The following is a 13860-nucleotide window of genomic DNA, read 5'->3' as shown; positions in this document are numbered from 1 at the left end:
TCCAGACTCACTGGATATTGCCCCTCCTCTGTTCTTCAATTCATACCTGATGTTCTATCTCTGGTCCTTATACCTCTGTTCTGGCCATCCCCAATGCCCCCTAAAATTCCTTCTTTTCTTACCTTGCCTCACAAAGTCTCTTTCTTCTTTCAAGATGCAGTTCAGGTACTATCTTCTGCATGAAGACTTTTGTGATTCCCAAGCCCCTTCCCCCCAACTACTAGTGACCTTCCTCCCAAACTGCCTTGTGTTTATCTATTTTGTAGATATTTATGAACTTCATATTTATGCTTCATACATTTTTATACATACTCATTGACTCCCTATTAAAAAGGCCAACCCTAGGTAAAATCCCTATTTCTCCTTCTGTATCCTTTGCCTCTATTTCTATGCCCTTTTCCCAATACTATCCCCATCTACCCCCATGCTGACCTTCCCTCCTACAATATCAATAGAAAAAAAGGATTCATGCTAATGTTAATAACCTTCCCAGGAGTATGTGCATTTTTTAAAAAGTAAGCGATAATTATTAATGCAAGGTTTGTAGTTCACTGAAGTAAAGAATGCTGCCTCTCCCCAGAGCTGATGCTAGCCACCGGAGTTTGGAAAGTGGAGTCAGAAGACCTGGGTACAAATGATACCCACTTATGTGACTTTGGGCAAGTGAGGACACCTCTTTGGACCTCACTTTACTCATCTGCAGAAAGAGGGATAGACCAGATAGCTTCCGAATCACTTTCCAGCTTTAGATGTGGGATTCTATTCCATCCTCATCCATCTTTCCAAGACAGAATGATGTTCTGTTAACTATTTTAGCAAATTCAATTTGACACTCATCTAGGTGCCCCTAACTAGGTGCTCCTCAGCTAGAACTTTGTATGCTGCATACATTTTTATATGTACCCATTCCCTCCCTATTAAAATATAAGCTCATTGCAAGCAGGGGTTGTTTCATTCTTTGCACTTACATACATCCCCAGTGCCTAGCATAGTACCTTACGCAAAATAGGAGCTTAATAAAATTGGTCAATTGTTTGAAATAAAGTCAATAGGTAAAGTTGCCATTTGTTTTGGAATCCCTATTTCTCCTTCTGCATCCTTTCCCTCTATTTCCATATACCTTTTCCAATCTATGCCCATCTACCCCCCGTATTGACTTCCTTCCTACAACATCAACAGAAAAAAGGATTCATTATAACATGATACTAACCTTCCTAGGGGTATGTTCATTTTAAAAGAGTAAAGGGCAATTATTATCACAAGGTTGTTGCAAGAATCTAGGTTTGGGAACCAGGAGACCTGGATTTGGAGGCCAATTCTGTCTCTAATACCTTGTATGGCCTTTATCAAAAGGTTAGAGATTTTTAGCTGTAAGGGATCCCAAAGGCCACCTAGTCCAGTCCTTGATTTTACAAATGAGGAAGCTGTTGCTCAGGGTGTGGAGTGACTTGGTCAGTGTCACCCAGGTATTCAGTGTCAGAGATGGCACTGGAACCAAGGCCCTCCTACTAACTTTCACTGTACTGCTAATCACATCCACTCTCTTAGTTTGATCATCACTTGATAATTTGTAAAATGACTTCAGATGAAAGTTTCTGAGTTTAGTGGGGTAGTGAAATTTAAGACATCAGTGGCAAACCAAAGGGAGGGTTGTTTGTATTTTCAGGAGCAATCTAAAGGTGGGGTGTGTTTTTTTGGGGGGAAGGTAGAGAGAGAGGGGAGCTACCCATTAGATGAGACTTCTGTAACCTAAACATAGAAAATTGAGTAGAAATAAACAATTCTGATCTTGGACATCATGTGTGTGATGCTCCTTTTCCTAGAATCCCCTCCAACATTCCCCTGAAGAGACGTAGCCCAATTATCCTGCAGGTAATTGCTGAGAGATGGTGAGAAGTTACATACTCCTCTCCAGTATGAATAAACAGGAACAAAGTGACCTATGAGTTCCTGGCCAGGATCCATTAAGCCATCATTTTTAGCATTTGTAGTCAGAAAGATCTTTTCCATCAGAGAATCCAATATTTCAAAGAGAACAAGTATGTATTTGTTATTAGACACTGATGTTAGTAAGTGCGTGACAATAATGCCTCCTCTCCCACATCTAAGAGCTGAGAGCCCAGAAACTGGAAGGTGCTGGTGGAAGCAGAGACAGATGGAGTCTGACTCCCTGGCCCACTGTGAGCCTGAAGTATAGAGTCTGGTTCACTGAACCAAAGAATGCTGCCCCCCTCACCCCTCAGCTGATGATGACGCTGGAGTTTGTTGTAGGCTAACCTTGCGTAGAATGGCTCTTTTAGTTTTTAAAAGACTTAGAAGATACAAAGGAAGTACAGTGGAAAGAGTCAGAGGACCTGGGTGCGACACATCACTTATGTGACCTTGGGCAAGTGAGGACACCTCTTTGGGCCTCAGTTTACACGTCTGAAAAATGAGAGGGATGAACTGGATAGCTTCCAAGGCGCTTTCCAGCTTTAAATCCATGATTCTATTTTGTCACTATCCGTCTTCCCAAGACAGAATGATGCTATGTGACTATTTTAACAATCCAATTTGACAATCCTACTGTGCCCTTTTAGCTAGGTGTTCCCCAGCTGGAGTGTAAACTCCTTGAGGGGAAGGACTATTTCCATTTTCCTTTGTGATTGCCAGAGCTCATCATGGTGCCTGGCATTCAACGAAGATTTAGGAAATGATTGCTTTAAGAGATACAAAAATGTCACATAATCTCTGTCCACATGAGGTTGACAGTCTGGTGAGAGAGATGAAGGCAATGTACACAAATAACAATGATGCAAAAGGGAATAAAAGTTCTTTTTTGATAATAAATATCCATTTATTATTTGAGAGAAAGCATAACATAGTGAGCAGAGAGTCTGCTTGGGGGCAGAAAGACCTGGATTCAATCCTATCTCTAACATATACTGATTATGTGACACTGGTCAAGTCACTTAATCTTTTGGTGTCCAAGGTAAGTTTCTATGAGTATAAACTGCAGCATTGGTACTTATCTGTCAGAGTCTCTTCACTGGGAGTTTCCTATATCAATGGAACCACAGGTCTAATTGTTTTTTTTTTAAATAATATATTTAATTTGTTGAAAAGTGCATCCACAGGGGAAGAGCTAAGGAAATGCTAGGTAATCAAGGGAAATCATGAAAGTCTCTGCCCAAGGAGGCATTTGAGCTAAGTCTTAAAGGACTGATAGTATGCCAAGAAGAGTAGAGAGTCATTCCAGGCATCAGGAACAGTGTGAGTGTTCTCAGAAACAGCAAACATAGGGAGATTGGGGAGAATAGTAAACAGTCAACAAGCATTTATTAAGTGCCGATGTATCAGAGATAGTAGTTTGAAGGAAGGATAAAATTGTGGGGAGCATTGAATTCCAGACTAAGGAGTTGGATTTGATATAGGTAGCTATTGGGTACGTATCTGAGAGGCAAATGAGAGTCAATGAAGAAATCTGAGCAGAAAAATGCCACAGTCAGAGTTGGGCATGAAAAAGATCAGTCTGGAAGTCATGTGCAGGGTAGATGGGAGCAGGTGAGGCAAATTACAAGGCTATTGCACTAGTAGAGATGAGAGTAAAGTATAAGGGAAAGACTATTGAGGGTCTACACTAGCATTACAGTAACCATGGTAACAGTAATTAAAAGTCCCATGTTCAGTCCAAACTTGAATACAAATACTATGAATTCAACAATATAAATTCAAAATAACTGCTTGATAATGAAAGCATCAATACTTGCTTCCAAGAGGTGCAATGACCTTTGTTCACTTTCTTTCAAGCACTAGCTTTACCTCAAAACCTGCCAAGACATAATATGCTAATTGTTACATCCTGCACCATAAGGGTCAAGCACCACAAGCTTATCCATTCCCTCATAGAGAAGGAGAAAAGAAAGCATCCTCCCTAAAGGAACTTGGCTTCAGTGGTAGCTCTCGATGAAAAGGTTCTTGCGGGGCAAGGAAACTGGGCAACAAGGTGATAGGACCATCTAAAGAGGGCCAGGACTAGGGATCCGCCTAAACAAAGGAGGTCTGACTGTGTTGGAACAATCTGAAAAGAATGCTTAATTTAGGGCTGGAGAATCTGTATTTGAGTCCCAGCTTTGTGATACTGCATGACCTCAACCAAATCCTGCTTCTGTGGATTTCAGGTTCCTCATCTACAACTCATAAAAGATAGAACCTAACTAATAACCTAACAACAAATGAGATGGGAGGAGGGAAGAAAGAGGGAGAAAGTCCAAGAATTGACCATTAATCCAGCTTTGGAAGGGGAGCTGGGGAGGATAAGTGAGGAAGAAACTTATCTGGAATGTAGGAAGGCTTTAGCATCCTACAGTACCCTGGCCTCCATTTTCATTTAGTCATAGCTGACTTTCTTCTGAGTCACCTGTGATAGGTGAAGTAGATGGCAGGAGAGAGACAGACTGTCAACACAGAGAGTCTGGTCTTTGTCATCCCCTGCCCATCATAGCCATGACCCTCCAGCACCCTCAACCTTAGCCCTGTTGAAGACTAGGAGAAGAGGAAGGGAGAGGAAAAGGCAGGACAAAATTTTCTCTCCACCTTGGGACAGGAAAAAATGAAAACAACCAAAGCAGGTCGTATCCAGGCTGGAAGAAGGACCCAGTCACTGGTGTGGTAACCAGATCCAGGGCAAGTGGTGGCAGTTGTTACAGAGGACAGGCTGGTGGGTCAAGCAGTTGGGTGAATGGTTTCCTCAGTTTGTGTCCCAGTCATCAACCCCCTCAACTCCTCTTCCCTTCACTCTGGGTTCTTTTGGCTCACCTCCCAGCTATTATTCTAGCACCCCTTTTTGCTGAGGTGTCTTGAGAAGCTTTTATGAAATCTTCCCTGGGATGTTGGGAATTGAATGACTGGAAGGACAGATTTTTGTCAGAAACTTCTTCCTTTCCCAGAGCTTCCTAGGAACTAAGAGGGGCAATGCTCTATAATAACGATTTTCATGCCTTCGATTGCTCAACCACACAGGCCAGTTCGCTTGTAAAGAGCTAAGTGACAAGATGCAGAGGGTTATAAACTTTGGAGCAGATTAGAGCAGTGACCTGCAACGTTGATCTGAATCACCTGTAATTAAGGTTTGCTGAGGTTTTCGTCTCCAAAAAGCTTTGCAGTGTGATTTCTGTGAAAACAGGAAAATCTTTTGAAATATACTTGTAGAACAGAAGAGTAGAGAACATCATCTTATGTTCTGAGAACAGAAGCCTGTGGTGGCCAAGTGTAGGAAATCTGGTACGTATTTAATAAAGGATTTGGGAAATCAGAATGACTATGGCGCTTGTGGTCTTGGCTGTTTCTGCTCCTGATATAAATAGCTAAATTATCTATGACTTCCAGCTTGAGGATAAAGTAGTATCCTAAATTTTAGCACTTGGTTCAAAGCCCTACTTACCCTGCCCTAGGTCTACCTCTGGAGAGAAATGGCTAAAAGTCTTGGAGAGGGTCCCAATAAAGGTCATATCTTTGGGAGAAAGCTAGATTTCATTGAGAACCAAAAGATTAGAAAGAATGCAACAATTAGGTCTAGAGCCAACGTGAGTTTATTAACAATCAAGGAGGGTCCCAGTGGTAACTGTCAGGAAGGGCAGGGGAAAGAAGATAGGGATTGGTAAAAAAGACTGAGTTTAGAGACTGAGGAAGATAGATAGTAGATATGGGGCCTGGCACCCCACTTAATGTGAGTCCCCAGGCTAAGAGACTTGATGTGGGGCAGTCTATCTTGGTGGGAAGGCAAGTTCAAAGAGAACAATACAATAGCCTTGGGATCCTTGGATCTGGCAGCCCCAGGGTCCCTGAGCTTTTAGGGTGGTGGAAGACTCTACCTTAGGTTGTGGTGTGGCCATATCCCTCTCACAACAAATATCAGCTCTTGGTGCAATGCCCACCCCCTCATTTGTGATCACCAATCATGCCTATCCTTGCTTGGAACTGAAAGACTTTACCAACAAAAGTATTTCACCAGGAAGTGGACAAATGCCCAAGAGGTACTTACGTGCCTCTCAGTCTGCAGAATGAAGAATGCCTGACTCGCATGTAATACCTTGTTGAAAGGGGAAATTCCCAGCTTCAATTCTGCTTCCTCATTTCTTATGGTCAGTGACCTTGCTTCTGATTTGAGGAGACAGAAAGGGGGAATAAAGGGGTGGGACAGAGGAGAGAGACAGGGAGAAGTCAGTCAGGCTTAATAGATTCTTTGTTTCTATCATTATCATCATCATTCAGAGACACAGAGAGAGGGAAACAAAGAAATGAAGGAATTGACAGGCATACCCTATCAGTTCACATCGCTCCCTAATGGAACCATTTTCATTTTGATCAGTATTTAGTCACTGCACAAATCAGATAACTCAACCACTATCCTCCTTCAGCCTGAAAAAGATGTTAATTTTTTCTGCAATATTCTGTCATATACTAATTTCTTTTTTCTCTTTCTCTCTCTATATGGACATGATGCCTCCTAAGCAAACTTTTCCCTCTGTGTTCTGGTCCTTCTCATTCCTCGGGCACACATATGGTTGTATTGAAGACCCTGAGGTTTGTACGTGTGTGTGTGTGTGTGCGTGCACGCGTGTCCTTCATTACCAAAGAAGACCATGAAGACCATGCCATCAGAGAAATAATGACATGACTTGCACTTGACTTTGTTTTGAGTGAGGGAGGGCTGTGCAGGACATCAGCCTCACTTCTCCTCCAGAATTGTCTGAATCCAGTGACCAGATATTCATCAGGATGACTGGAGATGACCCAAGAGGAGGCAATTGGGATTAAGTGACTTGCCCAAGGTCACACAGCTAGTGAATGTCAAGTGTCTGAGATAAGGTTTGAACTCAGGTCCTCCTGACTTCTGCACTGGTGCTCTATCCACTGCACCACATAGCTGCCCATGCCTGAGGTTTGTGGGGAGCAAGGGAAGGAAAGAAAGGCCCTATTCCAATTAGAAGAGCTACTCTGACTCCAAGAAGATGACTAGATTTGGAACCAGAGAAAATGGACTCAAATCCTGGCTCAGGTATTTATTACCTATTTATTTAACTTTGGACATGACCCTTCCCTCCTCTGAGGCTCAGTTTCTTTATTTGTAAAAAGGGATAAAAGGAGATGTTTTTAACCTGAGGCCTATGAGCTTAAAATTTTTTTGGATAAATGTATTTCAACATAATCGGTATCATTTGTAATCTTACACATTTTATGTGTCATGCAATTTATGCATTTTATCTTATGCATTCTATTTGAGAAGGAGTCTAGAGGCTTTACTAAAAGTATCTGTGACTCAAAATGGGTTATGAACCCCTGGACTAAAGGATCTCTGAGGTTTCCTTTAATCTTTAAATCCTATGAGATTGTTAATCCTGTGATTGTATCTGAAGACTACAGTGGACTATGCTTAAGGAGAGCCTGGGATTCTGATGAATCCTGGACCCCAGGGCCAGTTGAAACCTACTATACATATTATAACAGCTCCCAAGAACACCCCAAGAACAACCATCCTTTATATAAATGTTTTCTCCTCTGGCATTGTGTGATTCCCTCATTTCTCATCCCTCAATGATTCAGCTTCTTGAAATAAACCCCAATGTCTCTGAGCTGACTTCCCAGCTCCCTTGCTGATCTAAGGTCATTAGACTGACTGGGCTGGATTATCTTTGAAGTTTTCTGATGCAGAAAGTTATTTGTTTCAGAAAGAACCGTTGCTATTTAGAAAAAAAGCAATGGCTTAAAGAGATTACAGATAATGCCCATCCTCTTTTCCCCTGTCCTCTTCACCACAGGTCTATGAATCCTAAAAGATATTGAACAGGAGAAAAATAAAGAAAAAGATTTTTCAGTGCTACCTCCCTGTCATATTTAATATCCTCATGCAGCATTGGCAAAAATAAACATGTAATCATTTAAATAGCTCCTACTATGAGCTAGGTACTATGCTAATATTACAAATATTTATTTGCAATATTATTTCATTCAGTCCTCACAACCCTGTAAGGTAGTTGTTATTACTGTCACCATTGAGAAGGGAGTGGGAAAATATTTTGATTGACAGATTCTTGTCAACCAACTTGCCACTGCTCCTTCTTCATAACCAAGTTTTTTTAATTCGCCTATTTGTATCTTAGCTCTCTGTCTAGGTGTAACTCTCCCTGCTAGACTGTAAGTTCCATGAGGTTAGAGATTTTTTTATTTTTTATCTTTATTTACTCTTGTCTCAGAAATTCCTTTCTGATGCAAAAGACCCTGATATACTCTGAAAACATCTCACTTCTCTGCATTGTTGCACCAGACTAGGGGGAATTTTATATCTAATATTACTCTAATTGAAGTCACCACCTTCCCCTTATAAGCACACAGGTTTACAAAGCTCAGGAGCTGAACTATTTAAAATACGAGTTAGTAAATATGGACAAGACTCACATCTGAATCCACAGACAGTAATAACACCCCTGATAAGCAGCCGTTAAACAAAGATATATATATAGTTTCTCTGACATATTACTTCCCTGGACTGAGCAGTGGTTGGCATAAGTCATCGTTTACTCTCCACAGTTCCTCTGTCTAATCGCTTCCTGCAACCATCCCCCTCTCCTTCAGTGTCACTCCTCCCCTGCTCTTCTAGAGCTCTCTCCCACTCTCAACAGGTGGTGGGTCTGTCACTGTCCTATTTATCTTCTGAAGTTCCAGCTTCCTAACGCCCCAATTCTGCTTTGATACTCTACAATTCAACGTTCTTTCAGAAGGTAGTACCCATGTCCCTCCTATTTTTGGCCACTCTCCACCCACCATTCTCACAGGATCATATACAAGGTATCCGAAAATAGTTTGAAACTGTGCAAAGACTTCTCAAACACTTTGTATGGAAAGTTAGAAGGAATCACCTTGGTTCTCCTCCAACAGATGACATGCATCCCCTTTGCTGAAGAAACTCACTAACCTGGCCTATATGGAACGTGTTCTCTCTCCCTCCCTCCCCCCACCCCTTTCAATATGTGTGTGTGTGTGTGTGTGTGTGTGTGTGTGTGCATGTTTAAACTAGACCTATGATTTCATCAGTGTTAGTAACTCTCTGTGTGGAAACACCCTCAAGTGATGCAGGTCAGCGACTGTTTAGTGAGCTGCCTATTAAACTGAGAGGTTAAAAGTCTTGCTGGGATATAATAGCTAATACTGAAAATACAGAAATACAGAAAAGGGATGTAAATCCATGTCTTTGTGATTCTGAGGCCAGCTCTCTATTCACTCCAGCTTAAAATATGTATCACCATTGCCCCTATGGAGAAGGGGAGGGGAGAGGCATAATTATGGAAATGTCTTTTTCTTGTAAGGCTCAAGTGAGTTTCTATCTTGCACTTCATATCCAAATTAGGTTGTGGTGAGATAGCACTCACACACACACACACACACACACACACACGCACACCTAGTTATTCTAGTTAACTCTGGGAATACTTTATAGACCTCTAAAGGGGAGGAGACAAGTGCAAATCTTTCCATTCTCAATGCAAATGCCCCCTCTAGAGAGGGGGAGATTTCTAGTCCCAGTTACATTTGCAACTCCTCCCATGCTGAGCAAAGAATGCCAATGGCACACTCTTATTTTAATACTACAAATGTCATTCTTTCATCCATGCAGATTCCTAATTCTTCAGAAATTAGAAGATAAACTTCATGAAATGCTGTAGCCAGGAAGATTTCTTAACCTGGTTAATACTCTGGTCATGCATCTGGTGACAATGTTCTCTGCACTTAGATAGGTTGGTACTAAGAAGATAGATACATAATCCATCACCAGGCCACACTCAAAGCCTTTTCAACTTGGTAACATCTGCCAGAGCTGGTGATTCAATAGCACAGCCCAAGGGAGCCTAAAATCCTCTCTACTCTAGAAAAAGAATTTAATGGAGGCTCAACATGAACACACATACGTATATGCACACCCCATATATAATAGGTTATGCATCATAAATGTGTAAGGATGTGAAGACTTTGCAGTGATGTGTATGTGTCTAATTTACATATATGTATACATACACACATTCTTATATAGTAAGCTATGCATGATAAATGTATAAATGTGAAAGCTTTGCAACATTACTATAGATAACTTCCTCCTTTTTTACCAATATTTCTGGTGCTGTCTAGAGGTTTATCAGAGGATCTGGGTAATTTGCATGACCTGAAAATATTTGTCAAGAGGCATGATGGAAGTGGAATTTTAAAAATGGAAAGATTTAGAAATGTTTATCCCTTTGTGCCAGGAGATTTAGCCAGGTGTGATCATCATCTGACAAATCAACTACCTGCACCTTGATGTGGGATGGGTTAGTGGCAGGGAAGCCAATCAGAGGAAGACAGGGAAAGATTTCTGGAAGTCTCACAACTGTCCTCAGTGAACAGATAGACAGAGGTTGTGAGATTGTTTGTCAAGAGAACTGAAGCATGCATGACCTGCCCAAGCTATGTAGCCCAAGGTTGGCGGGGGAAGGGCAGTTTCTTTCTTAAAGCAGTGGTTCTACTTTGCTGAGGAAGCACAGAAGGGGCAGTGGGAGCAGGGCGGAGCTTCAACAAATGGGAGAAAAAGCCCCACAGAGCAGTGGCAGAGAAGAAAAACAAAAGGTGGAATATCAGCTTGTGAAGAAGGTCATAGGATCATAGGGCAAGAGTTCCTCACATATTTGGAGCCCCAGATGCAACATACAGAAGAGAAAACTGAGCCTCAGAGATATTCAGTGACTTGTTCAAGTTCACACTAGGTGGTATCATAAAGCATCGGGACATCAGCCATCAGCTTTGGAGGTAGATGGAGTTTCGATAGATGGCAGCTGCAGAGACAGAAGCAGTGTATGAGAGAAGCAGAGGATTGTAGCCTTGCAGGGCAATATCAGAGAGCAGAGCCTCAGCAGACAACAGTGGCAGAGGTGGAGAAGCAGGGGCAGAAGTAGCATGGAGAAGCAGCTGCAAGGGAGCTTGGAAACCATGCAAGGAGCTGTGGGAGGTGGAGCTGACTTCAGCAGTGAGGCTCAGCTGGTTGCTGGGAGACAGTTGTGAGAATTCAGACAGAAGAGTTTTTCCCAGCTGTGAGACAAGACAGACAGTATGGAAGCCACCATTCCTCACCTCAGAGCATGAGTTTCTCAGGGATTTGTTTCCTTCTCCCAGCAGCACAAAAAATTATTTAGGCCTGGGAAAGGAAACCCTTTTATGGCTGGGCGCTGAGAATGATTCCATAACTTTATTTCCATTGTTATTTACCTCACTACATGATTCAATTGGATTTAGGGTTCCTGCCTGCTCTGTTAGTAGAGAATACATCAGATGGAGACATGAAATTAATATTGGCCCGAACGTTGAACCAGTTACAGAGCTGAGTACAACACCTATTACAAATGAGTGAATGAATGAATGACTATTGAATTGAATTGGATGCTACCTCCTACATGCATGCATTTGACCTTTCCAAGAACCATCTAGAGAAGATGAGAGACCCTAGTACCTAAGTCTTTCCTTTAGTGTTGTGGTTCACTCATGTCTGACTCTTCATGACCCCATTTGGGTCTTCCTTGGCAAAGATATTGGAGTGGTCTGCTATTTCCTTCTCTAGCTCATTTTACAGATGAGGAAACTGAGGCAAACCGGGTTAAGTGACTTGCCAGGGTCATATAACTAGTAAGTGTCTGAGGCAGGATTTGAACCCAGGTCTTCCTGACTCCTGGCCCAGCTTTCTATCCACTGGGTCACTTAGCTGCCCAAATAAAACCCTCCTTTATTTCAGAAATTTACTTCAAGATTCTTCAGAGAGGGCTCAGAGCAGCTTTTTGCTTCACCCGGATATCCCTTCATCTTCTTGAGGAATGTTCTATAACATGCCTGCTGCTCCTTCAACCCTTGTATCCCCTCTCATAGTGAACACTGTCTCTGTTCTATTAAGAGGCAACTGTAGTGAAAAGAACCCTGGTCTTAGAGTCATCTTTCACCTCAACACAACAAACATTTATGAGATATCTTTTATAAGCAGGGTCCTCAATCAAAGAAGACTCAGATTTGAGTCCCATCTCCAGTTCTTTACAGCTGTGAGACCCTGGGAAAGACTTTTAAAATCTCATTATTTCTCAGTTTTCACATTTGTAAAATGAGGGTATGTTATACTTGTAATACTTATGGAATTGTTGTGAAGAGAGTACCTAGCAAAGCCTTAAAGTACTCATTTAATGTCAACTGTTATTATTATTCCTCTGTCCCCAGTCCCTAGGTTTGGTCTTTGATTCCCAGGTAAACTTGACCCCCAAGGATCTGCTCTGCCGGGCCACTGTCCAGAATGAAGCCTTCTCTCTTCCTTTAGCATTCAACCTTATCATAACAATGTGTGCCAAGATTTTCTGTGAATCCAATCGGAATAGGGTACTTTCTTTCTCTGAAAGCTGGTTCAGATTCGCAGGACTTTGATCATAAATATAGCTGACACCAAACTAGTAAAAGTTTGTTCATATGTGCACTGGGGGAGGAGGCATCCACATTGGTGAGCTTAGAAACCCACTGAAATACTACTTGTGCTCCATCTTCACAGGGAAAATGGGAGAGGGTGGTTTTAGAACTCCAGAATAATAGAATGTTAGCACTAAAAGTGACCGGAGAGATCATTAGTATAACCTTTTTATTTTATAAGGGTAGAATCTGAATGGTCCAAGGTCATACTATAGTTAAGGGTAGGAGTAGTGCTGGAATTCAGGTCTCTTGACTCCCAGTCTAGTAATTTTTGTTTGCCCTGTAACTTCACCACTTTTTTGTTTAAATAGGTGAATAATTCAAAGACTGTAAATGTCCCTTCCAGTGCTGAGAGTCTGCAATTCTGTGAAATCCGGGAAATTTACCCAGCCTTAGAAACTACAGATATCTTAGTTGTCTGCAGTTTGATATATTACTTCCTGTATTTGCTCAACAATTGATTTAGTGAATAGTCTCTGTTTCAACTCAACAATTCACAATTCTCTGTCTGTTGGTTGGTTCCTTGACACCTGGAGAAAGTCAACCCTAGGTGGACAATTGACTGTAGATAATTCCAGATATGGAACAGCTGTGTTTAGATACAGAGACAGAATTGATAGACAGACAGACACAGACAGATATATACATATATAGATGGATGGATAGATAGATGGATAGATGGATACATAGATGACAGATGGATGGATGGACGGACAGATGGACAGACAGACAGACAGATAGATAGAGACTGATAGCAAGATAGAGAGAGATAATTGAAAATGTAATCTCAGAAAAAAATGCTTCATATTTTTATAATCTGCATCAGTTCAAAAGATGTGATCTTCATGGAAAGGCTAGGGTATTTGTAAGCTTTTAACTATGATGCCTCTTTTGCGAAGCTATGAATATCAAATCTGTGTTTCTCTTTTGTTGTTTGTTCTCTAGAAACATAGGGACAGCTAGGTGGTAAAGTGGATAGAGCACTGGATCTGGACGCAGGTAGATCTGGGTTCAAATCCAGTTTCACACACTTAACGGTTCTCTTCTATTTCCTATCAATCTGGCATTTTGAAGATGCTATAACCAGTGAAGAACAAAGACACATATTTTTCAGTTAGACACTGACACAGAGAGACAGTCACGCAAGGCAGGAAACAATTTTAAGAATGAGGGGGCGCGGTGGAGGGGGAAGGGAAACTTTCTGGTAGGGCAAAATTCAATTAGTTGGTCAACTGCCATTTATTAAGTCAGACACTGTACTAGGTACTGAGGATAAAATGACAAAAAATGAAATATTCCTTGAACTCAAAAAGATTTTATTCTATCGAAGGAGGAAAAAATGCACTTATCAGTATATGT

The sequence above is a fragment of the Notamacropus eugenii genome, chromosome 1 (assembly GCF_028372415.1).
Source record: "Notamacropus eugenii isolate mMacEug1 chromosome 1, mMacEug1.pri_v2, whole genome shotgun sequence".
NCBI lineage: Eukaryota > Metazoa > Chordata > Mammalia > Diprotodontia > Macropodidae > Notamacropus > Notamacropus eugenii.
This window is presented reverse-complemented; position numbering follows the sequence as displayed.